The sequence below is a fragment of the Primulina tabacum genome, chromosome 4 (assembly GCF_025594145.1).
Source record: "Primulina tabacum isolate GXHZ01 chromosome 4, ASM2559414v2, whole genome shotgun sequence".
NCBI classification, from domain to species: domain Eukaryota; kingdom Viridiplantae; phylum Streptophyta; class Magnoliopsida; order Lamiales; family Gesneriaceae; genus Primulina; species Primulina tabacum.
The window spans coordinates 12,906,807-12,926,514 of NC_134553.1; the positions used below are offsets into that span (position 1 = coordinate 12,906,807).

General features: G+C 33.9%; 1 pseudogene; it reads right to left on the reverse strand.

The window, feature by feature from the left end:
* Nucleotides 1-1,938: 1,938 nt before the first annotated feature.
* Nucleotides 1,939-4,781, reverse strand: LOC142541841 (homeobox protein ATH1-like; annotated as a pseudogene).
* Nucleotides 4,782-19,708: the final 14,927 nt, after the last annotated feature.

Here is a 19,708-nt window from a genome sequence, read left to right on the forward strand (position 1 = left end):
CATTTGGTTTGGCTTCTGGAAGTTCCCTTGATTTTTTCTCATGAACCTTCCGAATGTTTTGATGAATAATGACATAGCATCATTACTCAACTGATCAGCAGATTTTTCGACTGAACTGATTTGTTCAGTTCTGACAGCAGCTAGAGCAGTTGTGGCTGCAGAGGTAGATGGTTCTCCTTCTCTGGTCTGCAGCTCAAACTCATAAGCCTTTAAATCAGCAAACAAATCATGAAGTTCAATCTGATTCAGATCTTTGGACTCCCTCATTGCCATGGTCTTGACATCCCATTCCTTGGGAAGACCTCTCATTATCTTTAGTGCAATTTCTTTATTGGTATACACTTTTCCAAGTGCATTTAACTCATTGATGATACTGCTTACTCTTTCATCATACTCGTGCATTGATTCTCCTGCTTTCATTTTGATGTTATCAAACTTTTGAACAGCAACAGAAAGTTTATTTTCTTTGGTTTGATCATTTCCTTCACACAGCTGGATCAGCTTTTTCCAAATTTCTTTGGCTGTTTTACACATCTTTATTTTGCTGAAAGTTACTTTGTCCAGCGTTTTGTACAGAATCTCTTTAGCCACATTGTCAAGATTTTCTTTTCTTTTGTCTTCAGTTGTCCATTCATCTCTGGGCTTTTCTATTCTTTGTGGTGCCCCTTCTGTTATGGCAACTGCTGTATTTGCTTTTAGAATCTTCATGGGTCCATCAGTTATGACATACCAATTTTCCAATCATCAAATTCTTCTCTGGAGAACATGGGAATTTTGTTGAATGAAGTCATGCAGGCAAGTTTTTAGATCAAAAGTATTCAAGAACAAGATTCAACCGCTCTGATACCACTTGATAGGATCAATTAACGTATCAAGAGTGTTTAGAAGGGGGGGTTGAATAAACACTCACAATTAAAACTGATCTTTTCGAATTTTGAGTTCAGTTTGGTGACAAACTGATTCTCGGAATCTTGTTGGTCAATGATAATCAGTTAAACTAAAGTAGTTGCGGAAAATAACTGACTGAAAGATAGAATACGAAACTAAAATAAAATAGGCAAGGGTTGTTTCTGGATGTTCGGAGAATTTAATTATTCCTACGTCACCCCTTCTATCTCAAGGATAGGATATCCACTAAAAGACTTTGATCAAATACAAGAATTGTACTGACCCACTTCAGTTTGGACTTAACAATGCCAAAAACTGAAACTCTTAGTATTACAGAATGTTCTCAGTGCGTAACTGATCTTAGCACTATCGAATTTCAACGATTATTACAACTTGCTAATGAGCTCAAATTGTAGCCTTAACTGCTACGAATATATCAAGTAAGATTGAGCTGAGATTTTGACAGAGTGACAGCAAGCTTTTTGAATAGTGTTGACTCTCTCTTTTCTTCAGCTGTTCTTCTGTCATATTTATAAGCTTCTTTTCTCCAACGGTAACTTGAGATGAATTTGAATCTTTGTATCCGTTGATTTCTACTTGAATATTCCTTGGACATTGTTTGCTTCATTTATTGTGATGCGGCGTCTTAATTGCTTTCGCCGAAATGTGTTTTTCTAAGCTGTATTGATTGAAGTGCGGCGTTGCAATCTTCTATGTCTCTTGACGGTTGATTGTTCTTTCCCGAGATATGTTCAGTTGAAGGGTGCTTAGCATACGGCTGAATGTATCAACTGATCAGTTTCCAACTGATCAGTCAGTTAATCAGTTTCCAACTGATCAGTCAGTTGATTTCAGTTATTAAGTCCAGTTGCTGAGTTCAGTTTACTCGATCAGTTGGTTCGTATTTTCAGTTGATTCATATTTTGTCAAACGCCGCAATTTAGTTTCCAACACATAGTCTTTCAATTGTTGTTGTATCCACAGCATCTGAGCACAACAACTTTCAGTCGCAAGGTATTCTGCTTCAGCGGTTGATGTAGTAATTGACGTCTATTTCTTACTAAGCCATGATATTAGTCTTTCGCCTAAGAACTGACATGAACCACTCGTACTTTTTTTGTCGATTTCGCATCCAGCATAATCTGCGTCTGAATAGCCTACAAGATTAAGACTTGAATCTTTGGGATACCAAAGACCCACATTAGTAGTACCTTTAAGATATTTAAGTATGTGTTTAGCAGCAATAAAATGAGATTGCATTGGTTTAACTTGAAACTGTGCACATAAACATATAGCAAACATAATATCTGGTCGACTTACAGTCAAATATAGTAATGAACCAATTAACCATATGTACATTTTTGTATCTACAGAAATTCCCCCTTCATCTTTATCCAATTTGATTGATGAACTCATCGGGGTGATGGCTTGAGAGCAATTTTCCATGCCGAATTTTTTTAGCATATCTCGAGTGTATTTGGCTTGATTAATAAATATACCATTTTCGGACTGCTTGACTTGCAATCCTAAAAAGTAATTTAATTCGCCCATCACACTCATTTCAAACTGCTCCTGCATTATTTTAAAGAATCTCTCACATAGTTTAGGGTTAGTTGATCCGGAAATAATATCGTCCACATATATTTGTACAAATAGTGAGTGATCATTTTTTGAAATTTAAACAAGGTTTTATCGACCGTTCCAATTGAGAAAGCATGCTCAAGCAAGAATTTAATTAATGTGTCATACCATGCTCTCGGGGCTTGCTTTAGTCCAAATCAGTGCTTTGTCAAGTTTGTAAACATAATCAGGGTGAGTGTGATCAACAAAGCCATGTGGTTGTTCTACAAGAACTTCCTCATTTAACAACACATTCAAGAATTCAGATTTAACATCTATTTGATATACTTTAAATTATTGGATTAAAAATAACAAATTATAATGTGGGTAGGCATAACAAAACCAAATACTAATTTACATAATGAAAAGATATCATTAGATAAAAATAACATATTATCATGTGGGTAGACATAAAAAAAATTTAATACTAATAATCATACATATTTAAAATATGAACAAGGAAAAAGAAAAAGACACATTTAAAATAAACAATTTGTAAAGCAAGTAATCAACAAAGAGATACCTCCTGCTCGTCTCTGCATACATTTCCTCTATCATTGGCTTCCACATACGAACACAAGCATTTATAAACCAATTCGAAACCTAGACAGAAATATTCATCTGAAATTATATGTCGACGTATCGTCACAGGAAGCAACATTCAATAAACAAGTTTTGATCTTCGGCTAGAGGATAACAAGTAGTTAATAGCTCACCTGGTTCCTAGTCAATCCACTTTTTATAGCCAGAAGGTTCTTCTCTGCATCTTTTGGATACCTGATGAATTAGGAGAACACTCGTGAGAATGAACTCCAATTGACAAATCAAATCATTCATATCCTAAAAGACAAGTTCAACTCAAAGCCAATCTCTGTTGGTAACCATCTTAGATGAATGGAACAGATATTTTGATATTGAAGTTGATTTGATACTTGTATGGAAGACACGACAAGGATATGCGAATATTGGCCACTTACGGATGAAGAAAATTCTGAAACATCCATGCCCTTAAAACTGAGACGGATCTTTCAGGTAGTCCTCTTTGAGGCCTCCATAATTGAGAATCACTCTTTCTTAGCTGCTGAAGATCCCATTGTTTTTGGATGAAAGATGTCTTGAATGACTTCTCTTCTTTTTCTTGAACTTTCCCTTCGTTAAGATTTGTTCCCATTGCAAGAATATAGCGACTAATTCTCTCCCGCAATCGAGCATGTAGATGGGGATCCAAATCAGTTACAGCATGAAATGCAGAGACTAGCATGTGGACCTCATCCAAACATCGATTGTATTGTTCGTCAATCTAAATTCAACATGCGAAGCTTAAGAATAAGATGAACTTTTAAAATAGTATTTATGAATTGTAATCTATGTATGTCAATTCATAGGGTAAACACCGACTAACCATTTGCAATAAAGCCAGCATATGCTTCTTGTTTGCTTCAAACTCCCACTTGTCACTTGGAAAAATTCCACGGGAGCTCAAAACCTGAACGTTAATCCCATTATCTACACCAGCAGTTTATCTACACCAGCAGTTGAATTATTACGAGTGCATAACAGGCAATTTTAGCAAGAATTTCTTGCATTGCTTGGAATAATCTTGATCCCAACAGTGGTGATGGTTGGAGCTGCTTGTAAGAATCAAAGCTCAATGAAAGATTGTTACTGCTGCAAGATGTCTGTTCTGAGCATTAATTTCGAATGGATCTTCCATGCACGGTAGAAGGTTGAGATGAGGCAAGACTTAGAGACAACTCATTGCTAAATCGAGAATTTCCTCGGCTATTAGAGTTTGTGGCAGCCGTATTTTGTGAAAAAATCCCATTCGTTAGGGAAGGAGATCTCAGCCGGATTAAGTGGTTGAACTCCATTTCTTCCAATTACTCTCTCAAAATATTCAGGAATTACAAATTTGTTGAGGTCCCATTTAGTGCTACAGTCGAAGGGTAAACTCTCATAACCATGGTTTATAGTCTCAAATGAAGAATACACCACATTGGAAGAGCCATCAAACGGATAAGCACAATGACCGAAATTCGGTAGCTTTTCTTGATGATCTAACGTGCCATTTCTCGCAGATGAAAGAGTGGCAGCAGGGTTGACAGTGGGAAAGGGGATCCCCTCCATAACTTGGTTTGGATCTTGAATGTTTGAATTCCAAATTTCATCCCGATTCATTAATTGTCCATGAAAGGAATTTTATTCCTTGATATATTTTCCTTTTTTATCTTTAATATTTTGCCTTTCTAGACATGAGAATAATCTCGAAATTGACAATATGATCTCATGTAAATCTAATATTTGATATGAGACTACATTTGATATGACTCATAATATCCTTAAGATGTGATAGCATAATATCTTTGAGATATGATATCACAATATCTTTAATATATTATTCTTGTTTTAAAAAGAGTTTGTTTCCTAATGATATAGGGTTTCTATGTTAAATAGGACTCAAAGGAGAAGAAACAAGGTAGAGTGACGATATAGAGCATAAGAATCCTGGTGAGAGACGAATTCATACGGAGAGTTTCCGAGATCGAAGCAATCTCCTGCCAGTATTAAAGTGTTGCTGTGAAGTGCATACAAGGGGTTTTTTGAAGACAACACCTAATCATTTTTTTTATTAGTGCGCTGATTTTTGAAGACTTTTTCACTTCTCAGTTGATGCATCCTATGTATTTTGCTTATACGGTTTGTTAGAGGTTTAGGATGCAATTTGTTACTCGCCTTAATAAGGGAGTTGTTTTATTCTTTCACTAGTTTTGGTTTTTGTAAACTTACAAGTTTTTCTAGTGAATTATTTTGCCCTGAGGCACCGCGCAAGTATTTTATACTTGTGCATAATTTATCTCTCGTATCTCGTATTATTGTCATTCCAGTTGTGTGTTAATGTGTTAAACTATAATTTTCGCTGCATGTTGTCGTGGGTGTTACAACACCTACGCACAACACCTACATTCTGATACACACAACACTCACCCTCATCACATTCACCCTGTGGAAACGGAACTTTCAGCCCACAAACGAGATTGTTCACAGCTTTTACGAAGGATAAAGGTTCGGGAAATCCGGATATGGCATGGTTACGGTTTAGCTTGTAAACCGAATCTGAATAACCGACCGTCGCTAGAGCTGAATTCAACGAGTTCACATCTGTAACAACAGAATGTGATTCACTTGCGTAGTTTTTCATGTTGATCGGATCCCGTAACCCAACCAAACCAGTTAGAGCTTCTAAATCATTCAGACAGGTCCAGATTTCAAATGCTAAAGAATAAGCATTCCTGTGTGTTGATCTTTGGAGTTGATAAGCTGAAGAATGCATGACAAGTCAGTATTCAAGAATTCGAGTACTCAACAGATATATTTTAGAAAAAAAACGTCAAATATTACAAGATAAGGCCAGGCAAGTCCAGCATGTTTGGTTAATACAACAAGCTCAAATCTTAGCCATAAGAATATAGAGTTTCTCAAATGCCCCTATTTCAAATCTTGAGCAAGTTGATTTGATAACATGCAGTTAATCAGTATTCAAACAATTAAATATCAAATTTGCACATTTCTTGGAATTTCTTAAACATCATGCTCTGGGAATTTTTTTCTTAATAGAGTAAAGATAACAATCATAATATACAAGAAAACGAGTACGGCACTAAAAGAAAATTAATTCATATTCCTTTTTCGAACGGAAAATGAAGAGTGTAAAAGTCTACCCTATCAGATCTGATCATCATATTGAAGCAATTAATTAAACAAATAAAACAACAGTTTCTTCTGGAGCAGAACTTATTTTCATCGAGAATAATTTAGACATACCTGGCTATCCGTGGAACTGTGCAGCTGATTCAGTCCCTGAAAAAATACACCAGTTGAAATAATATGAAAGTAAAACAAACAAAGATACATAAGGTGTGCTAGCTAGCCAAGAGGTGAAAATACAAGACGTGAGAGCCTTGTGAAACTACATTGACCAGAAGTATATGTAGGAAATCGTTGGTTACCCTTTATCCCTAAACAGTGTAGAAATCAAAAGCCAACGTAGTGTCGAAATTAGCTGTGGTTTTTTACCATTTTGCTATAAAGAATGAGGAAGTAAAAAGCTAATAATGAACAAGAAAGTACTCAAACCCCACCACAACTCTGAAGAACAACGCAACAAAAATGAAAAGCCAAATGCATAAAGTGAGCTATTTTAATTTACTTGCATGAAGAAGAAAATAAAGGAAAAGAACAGTGGGATTTTGTTTCATCCAAGAATTCAAAAATCCAAGAAACTGAGGATTCTGAGCCTCAGACCCACCCAATAAAAAATCATCTCAAAAATACTACTTAAAGGACTTCTTTTGATACAAAAGAGAGTCATTAACCAAGAGTCTTCATTTCAAGCACTTGAAACACAAAGGGTTGTGGACTTTAAAGGACATGCATCATGAACAAGCCCTGAAGCAATCTATCAAAAGCAAGATAGGGACGGTTACATAGCAGGAAAAATGGGCCTCTCTTCAACAGAGATGTTGGGGGAAATAAGGGGACGAATAATGTTAGAGTTTGTGTCTATCAAGTGATCAATTTATGATTTGAGTTTTATTAATTTTTTATTTTAGAACAATCTTTATTTTAATATTTTATGATTTTATTTAATTATGATATTTATTTTATTTGTATACTCATGCAAGCTTCATAGATAAAGTCTTTGAAATATATTAAATGTACCATAAGATCTGCCTCCCAAAGCAAGATCATGAAACTCATTAGGAAATATATTATATATTCTAAACAGGTTTCTAGTCAAATTAGCCGCCTAAAATAAGGATAAAGATCGCTTGAGCTTGAGACTAGAATTTGTGATGTAAACGTCGTGTTTCATTGGTAAGGGCATGAAAATGTCAATTCATACAGATGTGTGATCATTTGATGATGCACTGAAGAACTCTACTTCAGACTGTCTAAGTAGTTATCACTTATCGAGTAATATAATTCGCGGTTATGGTTATACATACTAATCCTTTGACCCGGAATAACGTACATGCTCTACGTACTAACATACACTTTGATCCGTTTAGTGACTCCATTTAAGGTCATCAGATGGCGAGATTGGGTATAGTTTTGAAATACATAAGAACCGATACATTGTAGTCGAGATTTCATCATTTTCCTACGGGCGAAGATATCATATGTGATCTGGTGAGTTAATAGTGCAAGTAATCTCTAGCCAGAATAAGACGTGTATATTTTGGAAATGTGTTTTCTCGGTTGCACATACTATGTCTCTGTTATTACTCAAATATATATCACATCGTTATCGAATTCATATGCAACTATCGATATATCAATGGTTGCATATTCAATTGGGATATATGAGATGAAGGGACAATAATATATGTTAATCATAACTTAAGGTTCTTGTAAGCACTATCAATGATACCTACGGGATCAAGTATCGGATTTTATGTTTTCATTGAGATAGTCAAGTTCAAATAGTTAAATTTGGCGACTGTAGTTTGATGAAGATCAAATAAATTGCTTATAAATGAATTTATAAGTAGGTCCCATGTATGGGAAGTTGTGGAATTTAGTTTAACTGCAAATTAAACGTGGAGGAGTAGAAATGCTTGTTTTGGTGAAAGAGTTCACAAAACTGACAACTGCAAAAAAATATAAGTGAAAATTTTGATATTAAAAATTTTCAATTTTCATTATATGAACAAGATTTGTATCATCTATACATCCACATTGTCCGATCATCGGTAGGGTTATAATGAATTAGCCATTATTTATTTATTAAATTTAGAATATACTAATTAAATAATAATGTTAGTAGTGGTGACTATTATATGTACATTAGAATTGATTAATTAATTTTTTAACAACTAATTAAGAAATTAAATAATGATGTCTATATGTATACATATGTGTATATGTATTTAATTTTACATCGTCTCAGGATTCTGAAATTCCGGAGATTCAGTCTTGACGCAAAATAGTTTAAGATCTTTAGTGCGATCTAAACAAGGAATCAAGTCTTTAATCGTGGACCTAATTAAACGGTCAAATGAGAGATCTATTCGTAGCAAATTACAAGAAGTGCTATATCTGCTTAAAAACTGGTATAGTTGGAGCTGACGTTAAATAGGCAAAGGTAAACAATTCTAAACACCATATAGATGTTTTATTCGTAGGACATCCAACAATGAACAATTTGAATGTCAAAATTAAATTTTTTAAATTTCCGCTATGCCTTGAGTGCAGAAAAACACTACTCCAACAAATAAAACAATGGACCCATATATTTAAGAGCCACACAATACTGGAAGTACCATCAAAACTAGTGGATATATATTCATTTTATGCATACATAACATATGTATCTGTGTGTGAATACAGACATATATATATATGGATAATAAATATATATAGGAAAGAAAAAGTTCATATTGTTGAAAATAAAAGATTGAGTGTTGAAAATAAGAGTCATAAATATTGAAAATTAGTGTGTGATGATGTATGTAATGATGTATTTATTTTTGGATTATTTTCAAAAAAATTCTATAAATAAGTCTCTCAATTTGTGAAGAAAAACACAATTGAGTAGACAAAAAAATTATGAAGTGTGCAGTTTAATTAATTTTGTGAGTTTGAGATTTTTATTTTTTGTCGTAAATTTTTACTTTTAATACGTTATCAGCACGATACTCGATGGTTTGGTTCTTCATATTTTTTCAAGCTCCAAAACATAAGAAAAAGGTAACAATATTCAAAAGTAAGAATATTTATTTTACTGTTTATTTATTTTTATTGTATATATATTTAATATATAATATCATGTTATGTGATTATATTATTACACTGCTTATATAATTTTATTGTGTTACTGTTTATATATTGTATATATATTTGAATAATATCATGTTACACCTTATTATAATAACGTGATATGATTATTTCACTGTTTATATATTTTTATTGTGTTATATAGTAATTATGTATATATTTGTATAATGTCACAGTATTATATAAAAGGAGTATCTGATACCTCATTATAATATTGTGATGTGTTATACATAATTATTTAAACATGATTAATATTATATACATCATATTATTACCATTAATTTACATATACATACATTAATTTTTTAAGATTTTGTTACGGTCATTCAATCACTCCAAATTTACTCTTCCTCCCTAAAAATTTTATTCATCAAAGTTTTCGAAGAAGAAGAAGATGGTTCTTTCAAGGTTATTTTGTATAATTATTTTTGTTATTATACTCACTAGTCTTGTATTTATCGGAAAATATCCGCCTCATGTTTTTTTTTATTTTCAAGAATGTTTGTACTTATAATTTATCAGTTACTTTTTATTGTCATATTAATAGATTTAGAACTTAACTGAGAAAAATGCATCGTTATTTTTCTAGTACCACCATGTCAAATTTGGCAAAGCTCGAATTTGTTGTGCTCGACATTACGAGAAAAAATTATATGTCATGAACTCTCGATGTAGAAATGCGTCTTGAGTCATTGGGTCTAAGTGGGACTATTAAAGAAAATGATATCTTATCATCTCAAGAAAAGCAAAAGTTATAGTATTTTTGTGTCGACATCTTGACGAATGATTAAAATGTGAATATCTCATTGAAAAAATCACATGGCTTTATGGAAATGATTAAAAGAAAGATTTGAACATATAAGGAAAGTTATATTTTCGACCGCCAGTGATGAATGAAATACGTTAAGATTCCAAGATTTTAAGAAAGTCAGAGAATACGAATAATCTGGCAATTAAAATTTTGTGGACATGAGATTATGGAATCGAAAATGCTTGAAAAAATATTTTTCACTTTTCACGCATCAAATATAACTACAACAATAATATAGAGTGCGTGGATTTGCAAGATATTCTGAACTTATCGCATGTCTTCTTTTGGCAGAAAAGAACAACGAGCTGCTAATGAGAAATCATCAGTCCCGACCTACTGGATCAACAGCATTTCCAGAAGTAAATGTTGTAAGCAAAAATTAATTTAAACCAGGAAACCAAAATAAAAGTCAAAGACAAGGTTTTGGTCGAGGTCAAATCGAGGTTGTGGTCGTGGACGTGGACGTGGAAGTGGTCGTGGTCGTGGTCGCGGTCGCGGCCGTGGTTTTGAAAACAATCGAGATAGTTACTTTTATAACTCATCTCAAAAGGGCGTCAGGAATCATCCAGTGAAAAGGTATCATGAGAACATGAATGTTAATAAAAATCACTTTTTGTTTTAGATGCGGTACTCCAGGACATTGGTCTCGTATTTGTTGAGTCCCCGAGCATCTTTGTAAACTCTATAAAGAATCAATAAAGTATTAAAAAAAAGACCAACTTCACTGAACACAATGGCCGTTTGAGTGATTCAACTCATTTTGATGTTGCAAATTTTATTAATGATTTATCTGAAAATGATTAATATATTGGTGGAATTGAAATGTAAAATATTTATTTTTCATGTGCTCATATATTAATGTTTTATTGTACAATTATGATATATCTTTTATTTTTCAATAAATTACATATGTATTGTCATTAATTTTTTTCATTGCATATTTTTTTTTAAAATTCAAATATGAAAACTGTTATGAATAAAAATAAACAGGGAATTAATCCCATGAAAATTTGCATACCTGATAGTGGTACAACGCACACTATTCTCCAAGATAAAAGATATTTCTTGGAACTAAAACCAACAAAAACAATGGTGAATACAATATCAGGTCCTGTAGACTTGATTAAAGATTGTGGTAAAGCATATTTATTGTTTCCTAATAGTACAAAATTCCTGATAAATGATGATTTGTATTCACATTTCACTACAATCGAAAAAAAATTTATTGAGTTTTAATGACCTATATTCACATGGGTATGGTACTCAGACAATAATTGAAGGAAATGAGAAATATATGTGTCTTACCATTAATAAATCAGGAAAAAAATATGTAGTTGAAAAACTATCAATGCTCCCTATTGGATTGCATTATACACATTTAAGTCAAATTGAATCAAACATGGTAGTTGATAAATTTTAAATATTATCAATTGTCATGATCGATTAGGATATCCTGGTTCAATAATGATGCGAAAAATTATAGAAAATACACATGGTCATCCGCTGAAAGACCAAAAGATCTTTCAAAATAATAAGTTTCAATGCAAATCATGTTCTCTTGGAAAACTTATTATAAAACCATCATCATCTAAAATCCTGAAACGTCTGTTGTTCGTTTTCTTAAAAAGTGCTAGAAATTATTTTTTTTTTAAAACACTCAATTTTCGGCCATGTACCTTTCTCACATGAAAATATTTTTATAAAATATTTTACCCTTTAAAATTAAACATTAACCAACTAGCATTTTAAAAACCAAGTGCAATAGTGATAAAATGAAATCGTCGCATATTTTACCAAACCTAAAAAAGCAATAATTTGAAAAGTATAGCCCATACTATAACCTCTCAAAAATCTCTCATAACATAAATAAAAGTCATAAAAATATCTTTAATATAACTTAAAATCATAAATCATAACTAGTGCGGAAAACTAGCGTCGGTCCTCGGGTTATGTGCACCTCCAGTCCAGTCAAATCAACCATCAAGACCTCCATTAACATATTATCATAATCACCTGCATCATACACACCTAGTGAGTCTAAAGACTCAACACGTCATATTATTGATAACGAGTAATACGTAATACAGTTAACATATAACGGTGAAAAATATTTGTACTTAAAATATCGTTTTCATGAAGATGCATAAACATAAACATTTTCGTAAACATTTTCATGATGCATAAAACTTTAAACATAAAAATTTTCATAAAATACTTTTTCATGACATGCAATCATAAACCTTAACTTTTTCCTTTTTCCTCAACATGACATGACATAAAACCTTTAACATGATCATGAACATTTTCCTTTTCTTTTTCTCTTTTCTTTTGTTGAATTCAGATCGTTAATTGTGACTTTCCTGATCATGCTCATGAGGGTCGATGGATCCATCTACATAAAACCACAGTACTGGGCGGCGGGGGACACCAGCAACACTCTCACCGGTCAACTGGGCCCTGGCCTATCATGATTCGAATAGAAATACGATCGTCGGGGCTCCCTCTGGGGCCTTTTCCCATAAATGGGCTCCCTCTAGGGCCTTTTCCCCTCACGATATTCCCATTCTTCCGTTACCACAAAACCGTTACCACATATTCGCAATGATGGAAACACGATCGTCGGGCTCCCACTGGGACCATAACCCTCACGATGTCGTCAACATTAACGAATTAGTCACAATTATTTCACATCCTTCAACATTTTTCATTCACATCACTTTAGAAAAATCATGAATATCATTACGTTTTTCATTTTTGAAACCAAGCATGCAACATGTATTTTAAATGTCTTCTTAAATCATAAAAATCATTTAGACATTCAAAAATCATATTTTAATCATGAACAATTCATAAACATTTAAAAATAATCGTAATTTCATAAAAACAGCATTTAGGACACTGCCATGACGTTTACTAATTTCTAGGTGTAAAATGACCGTTTTACCCCTGGACGTATAATTTCCCGTTTTTGACTTTTTCTTAACTTCTTTGACTCTAACATGTCCCAAATAATTATTTAAGCCTACATGAATTTTTCCATATTTTTATTTAGCTTAAATCGAGGACTTTTAATTTAATCTTTAAATAAGACGTATTAACACGTTTTAATCCCGAATTAAACCAAACCTTAATATAAAATTCCCAAATTAAAAACTTAGACTTCTAATAATTATTCAAGCTTAAACCTAATTTTTCATAATTTTATAAAGCATAAAACGAGGCATTTCAATTAATTCGTTAATTAACGTTTCGTGCGGCGATTAAATCTCGATTAAATCCAAAACTCGTTATTTTGATCCCAAATTTTTAACATAGCCTTTTTATTATTTATTCTACCCTTCCATGTCATGATCCACCCCCGTGGACCCATGAAATCAATTTTGGCTTAATTAATCTCGTTTTTGACCCTTCGACGAACACACCGAGCCATCTCTTAATTTACCCGAGCCACGCCCGAGCCACCTTGAGCCAAAACCTAGCCAACCCATCTAGGGACCCTACTGTGCAAGCCCAGCCCAAAAACATGACCCTAACCCGCTCAAAAAGCCTGCTGAACTACAGACCAGAATGCATGTGTGCGTGAGTTAGTACCCTTGTGTATTAGGCTCCCTTGTCAACTAGGACACCTCCAGGCCCTAACCCCTCGACCCCTCACGACCCTAACCTTCCCTAGACCACGCCTAGACCTAGCCCGGACCAACCCAAGCCCTGGATCCACCTGCAGCGAGCCACTGAACAAGACAGCAGCTGCGCACAATTTGCTGCCATTGCACCTTCCTCACGTTTTCTGATGCTAGGCCTCTACCCATCGAGCCACCCCTTGAACCAGCCCGTCAAGCACCCTCCTAAGACCCTAAGGACCTAACCTAGCCCAGCCCAAAGACCCCAGGCCGAGCCCCTTCTTCCCTAACCCAGCTGTCAACCTGCGCTACTTCCCTGCATCGCACGGGTTGGAGTCCTAGCTTGCTAGGACTCCTTCCCAACCTCTTGTCTCGAGTCCTAGCATGGCTAGGACTCTTCCCTTGACCCATAACAGACCCTAGCCATGCCCTGGTCCAAGTCCCGTGACCCCATGTATTGAAACCGAACTCTTTGAATTTAGAACAAACGCACATGTCCCACGGCTTACCCTTGTCCCCCTCGGTTGTTCCAGCTTTAATTCTATCATGTTGTGCAGTTTGTGGGTTGTGTTTCTAGGACTCTAACTCATGTAAAAACACGCTTGTTCAATCCCTAACTCATGGCAGTCCCTTTTCAAACATACAAACATTATTTTGAAACAATACCCAAGCTTTAAAAATCCATGTTCTTTTAAAACGAAAATAAATAAGAAATCACTTGTTTTTCATGCAAAATTTAATTAAATAAAATACTATGGTGTGAATGATGAGTAAAAGGAGAATATGGTGTGCCTTTGCGTATTTAACGCACGAATATCCGTTGACGAAGCGAAGAACGGCGACAAGAAACCTAGGCTGAATCCTCCTTGAACTTTCGAACTTTTCTCTTCAAAATATTCTGTGTGTGTATCGTGTATTATGATTGGGGAGAATTGGTGTGCTGAATTATGAAAGTGGCGTGTGACAATGAGGGTGGGGAAGGGTTTTTGTACTTTAAATACTCTTAATTAATCACTAATAAGGCTTAGGCCCATGAAATAGGTAATTAGGCCCATTAGTGCTTAATTAAGGTTTTAAAATAATTTTGTTTAGGAAAGTTTGTGAATTTATTAGCCGGGTTCCTAATATGTTCATATTTTTGTTGAAAATCCAACACCGATAAAATTTACACCCCGGCGTATAAAATCACCTCAAAACCCCCTTATTTTCAAAAATAAGAAAAAACATCACCCATATTTTAAATAATTAAAAACAATTATTTAATAAAAACATTTTCTATTTTTCAGCCCTCGGTCTCCGTTCCTCGATCGCAACTCGAATAACCTTTAAAAATATATTTTAAACATGCAAATATGAACAACATAATTAATTCATGCAATTAAAACATTTAATTAAAATACAGGAGAATTTAATAATTCAAATGCATGTGGTTCGCATGGGCCTTTAAATTTTCGGGGCGTTACAATCTCCCCCCCTTAAATTGAATTTCGTTCTCGAAATTCGCTTATCCTTGATAACCCAAATTTTATATTCGGTTCTAGTATCCCAAAAATATACGCTTCCGCTACGCTACTCTGATAAAACTTAAATTCTAGAAAGTCCTTACGTCTCCTGGATCCCAATTGTTTTTACCTTCTAAATCCTTATTTTCAAATCGCAACTTAAAAAGACCCAAATACTTAGTGCTATTATTATTATAACCTCGAATTTCAATTTTTCTTACAATTCTCAATATTAAAAGACGGATGACCATCCTTATCGTATATTATTTTCCTTATTTTATACCCAAAATATTCATCAACTTAACAAATTTCAATCTTAAATTCCCAAACGCATCCGCTAACGCTTAGATTTTTTTAAGCCTAATATTGATTCATCCTTAAAACCCTTGATTAAAATTTCTTATAATACTAAACCCAAGATATCCCAAGGTCTCAAATATTCTTAAAAGTCTAAATCCTCAAAATTCCTATCAATTAAACCATCAAATTATCGCTTATTGCTAAATTAGTCCCCAAATTCCTTAATATTCGCAAGATAAATTCTTAATTTCCTCAAAAATCATCCTAATTGCTCCTTAATTTCAAAAATTCCTACTATTAACCCATAAGTTCTTGACATTCTTAATTTCCTTCTACTGGTTTCCCATAACATAATTTCGATAATTTAAACTTATTTACCCAAAAATCGATTCCTATAACCAATCTTACATTTCATCAAAACTTAAAATCCCAATTTATACATTTTCTTACTCCCAAAGTCGTTGCAAATCTTTAAATCATTATTTCTTACGTCTAATTCCCAAAAATTAACTCGACTAGTAACCATGAATCATAAATATTTTCTTAGAGAATCTATGTGTCCCAAAGCATTCATAATATTCTCGATTAACTTATAGCCCAAAAAGTAGAACGTCAATTCTAAAACCCAAAAATCAACATCGTCCAATTCCACCACGAAGCCAACATGCGTTAAAATAAAATAATTTTTTTTATTTCATATCGTATCACGTATAAAAATTCTAAAGCATGTAAGTCATACATTATCATGAAGCTATTAAACATGTGACGTGAACATATAATTCATGTACTTATGCAGGTAACATCATAAAATCATATAAAGCATGTAAACTTACAAGTTTGAGGCTTGACGACTGATCTTCCCGGCGCTGATGGTGGCACAACCTTTTACAGGACCTTTGCCCTGATACCAACTGAAACGTCTGCTGTTCGTTTTCCTAAAAAGTACTAGAATTTTTTTTTTTAAAACACTCAATTTTCGGCCATGTACCTTTCTCACATGAAAATATTTTTATAAAATATTTTACCCTTTAAAATTAAATATTAACCAACTAGCATTTTAAAAACCAAGTGCAATAGTGATAAAATGAAATCGTCGCATATTTTACCAAACCTAAAAAATCAATAATTTGAAAAGTATAGCCCATACTATAACCTCTCAAAAATCTCTCATAACATAAATAAAAGTCATAAAAATATCTTTAATATAACTTAAAATCATAAATCATAACTAGTGCGGAAAACTAGCGTCGGTCCTCGGGTTATGTGCACCTCCAGTCCAGTCAAATCAACCATCAAGACCTCCATTAACATATTATCATAATCACCTGCATCATACACACCTAGTGAGTCTAAAGACTCAACACGTCATATTATTGATAACGAGTAATACGTAATACAGTTAACATATAACGGTGAAAAATATTTGTACTTAAAATATCGTTTTCATGAAGATGCATAAACATAAACATTTTCGAAAACATTTTCATGATGCATAAAACTTTAAACATAAACATTTTCATAAAATATTTTTTCATGACATGCAATCATAAACCTTAACTTTTTCCTTTTTCCTCAACATGACATGACATAAAACCTTTAACATGATCATGAACATTTTCCTTTTCTTTTTCTCTTTTCTTTTGTTGAATTCAGATCGTTAATTGTGACTTTCCTGATCATGCTCATGAGGGTCGATGGATCCATCTACATAAAACCACAGTACTGAGCGGCGGGGGACACCAGCAACACTCTCACCGGTCAACTGGGCCCTGGCCTATCATGATTCGAATAGAAATACGATCGTCGGTGTAACGACCCGAAAATCAGACTACGTATAAGCCATTCATAATTAAGATTTTATATATATATATATATATATGAAGGGTCTAATTCATTTTGATATTTGACAAGTCATAACTATTTATTTTAAATGCAAAAGTTTAGTTTTATCTTTTCAGTTAAATACGCGAGGCCGGACCGGAGTTTGGAGATTAGAGATAAGATTAATAAGAAGAAAGACATTCCTAAATTTAATTTAAGTCAAAGAATAATTTAATTTAAAGAAAAAGAAGGTCATTGAGATTTAATAAATTAATTAGAGTTAAGTTGGTAAATAAGTTCTTTTGATTAATATTTAATTAAAGCTTAAAAAAAATATGTAAATAAATGGAGGATGAATTAATCTAGGTATAAAATAGTCAAGAAATTAAACATAACATTTTAATACTTAAATTTTAAGTCAAGTATGCCATGCAATGTTCTATTCTAAATTAAATTGTTATTCATAAAAAAAATATATAATGAATGTATTAAACCTTAAGAATTTAAAATGCAAGAAATAAAACACTAGCATACCATGCAAGAGGTAGTAATAATATTATGTTAAGACAATTCAAAAATTGTAGTAAACCTCATTCAAATCACCTCATTAGCCTTTAAGGTGAATACAATTCCTCACCTTTAATTTAGTTATTAGTGAATTCAAACACACCTCTAGAGTCTTCCTTAACCCATCATGCTAGTAACTGAACGAAATCATGCAACAAAATGAGGAAAGGAATCGGCAACTAAGGGAGAAGACACAATTCAAAAACCCATTCAACTCTTGCACTTGTAACTCCTAACTAAATGCATATTATTACCCCCCTTAACACCTCCTATAACACCCTTCTTCATTGCCTAACAAACCTACACCCTCACCTTCGAAAATGCATCAGAATATCAGCAGCTTAATCGTGTAAGAACAGCACAAGAACAAGAAAGGAAATCCAACTCGGTTCCGCCGCACCGTATTGTCGTATTGGTTTGTTCTTCTTCAAAACGATTTCCAGGCATGTATATATTGTTTCCTTTCTCTTCAATCAAGTCCTATAGATATTTTTAAACCATTACATAACCATGATTCAAGCAATATATCGAAATTGACAGCAAGTTGTAAAGTAAAATTCTGCACAGATTTTTCTATGCTCTTTTGGTTCAACTTCACGGTTTGGTTGCTTTTGTGGATTACAGGTAGTTGTTCGATTCCAGGCACTCAAGGCTTCTTCTAGACATGATTTAGAGTATGTTAGGGTGTTATTGGTTCATTGGTTTGAGTCCATACAATTCGAACAAGGCATGACAGCAACTATTTTCCATAAACTACAGAATTGTATTCAAGATTCTGTCATGTGGGTGTTTAGGGTGGTGTTCGAATCCTGGCTGTCCTAGGGGCTGTAGCCATGGTTAGAACTCTCCCTTATCATGTCTAGGACGTGACCAAGTCAGTCTTTCCATGTTTGGTTCACGGCCCATCAGATTTTTACAGCAACATAGCATACGTCCCACAGTTTCAACATTCTAAATTTTTGGGTGAGTGAGTTTCGGTTGTTGGGTGGTTAGATGGATTGTGGTTGGCTTGTAGCCCATAACCACGGTTCATACAACACACCAACATGTCTAGGTCGAGCCATGGTCAATCAAATGGCCATTGGAACGATACAAGACAACAAAACAATTCAAGATACACCACTGCACAGAATTTAAATTCTCGGTTGTCATGTTTCATTGTCCTAGGTGTTTGATTGGTTTGTGGTTGGCTTTTAGCCCTTAGCCATGGTCCAAGCCATGCCTTAGGATGTTGGTAAGAGTCTTTGGTCGATGGTTCAAGCCCATGGTCATTATTTTCAGAGTTTACTCCACAAACACATAAAATGCTACTGCTGTATTTTGACAGCAACTTTCATTTCGGTTCAGGAGGTTTTTCTGAGTTCTTGGTTGGCTTTTAGCCCATGGCCTTGGACTGGACAGTACCTTACTCACTTAGGAAAGTCAAGTTTTTGGCCGTTTGTGATTTGGTCGAGTTTAGAGGTCGTACGAGAATTTACGGTGAAAGGTGCCAAAATGACTCTCGAAAGAGTGTTTTATGTTTTTGGATTCCTTTCACCTATTTTCGTGTTTTACAGTTATTATGCATATTTTTCAGTATGTTTGGAGTATTTTTAATCATGGTTAAACGTCGGTTTAATGTTGGTTCGGGTTGGTACGAAGCCATGGTTAAAAATCAAGTTGTTGGTCCGAATCGTCTCGTTTTTGGTTCTATTGTTAAGATTTTATCAAGTTAAGATTTATTTCATGTGTCACATATTAGT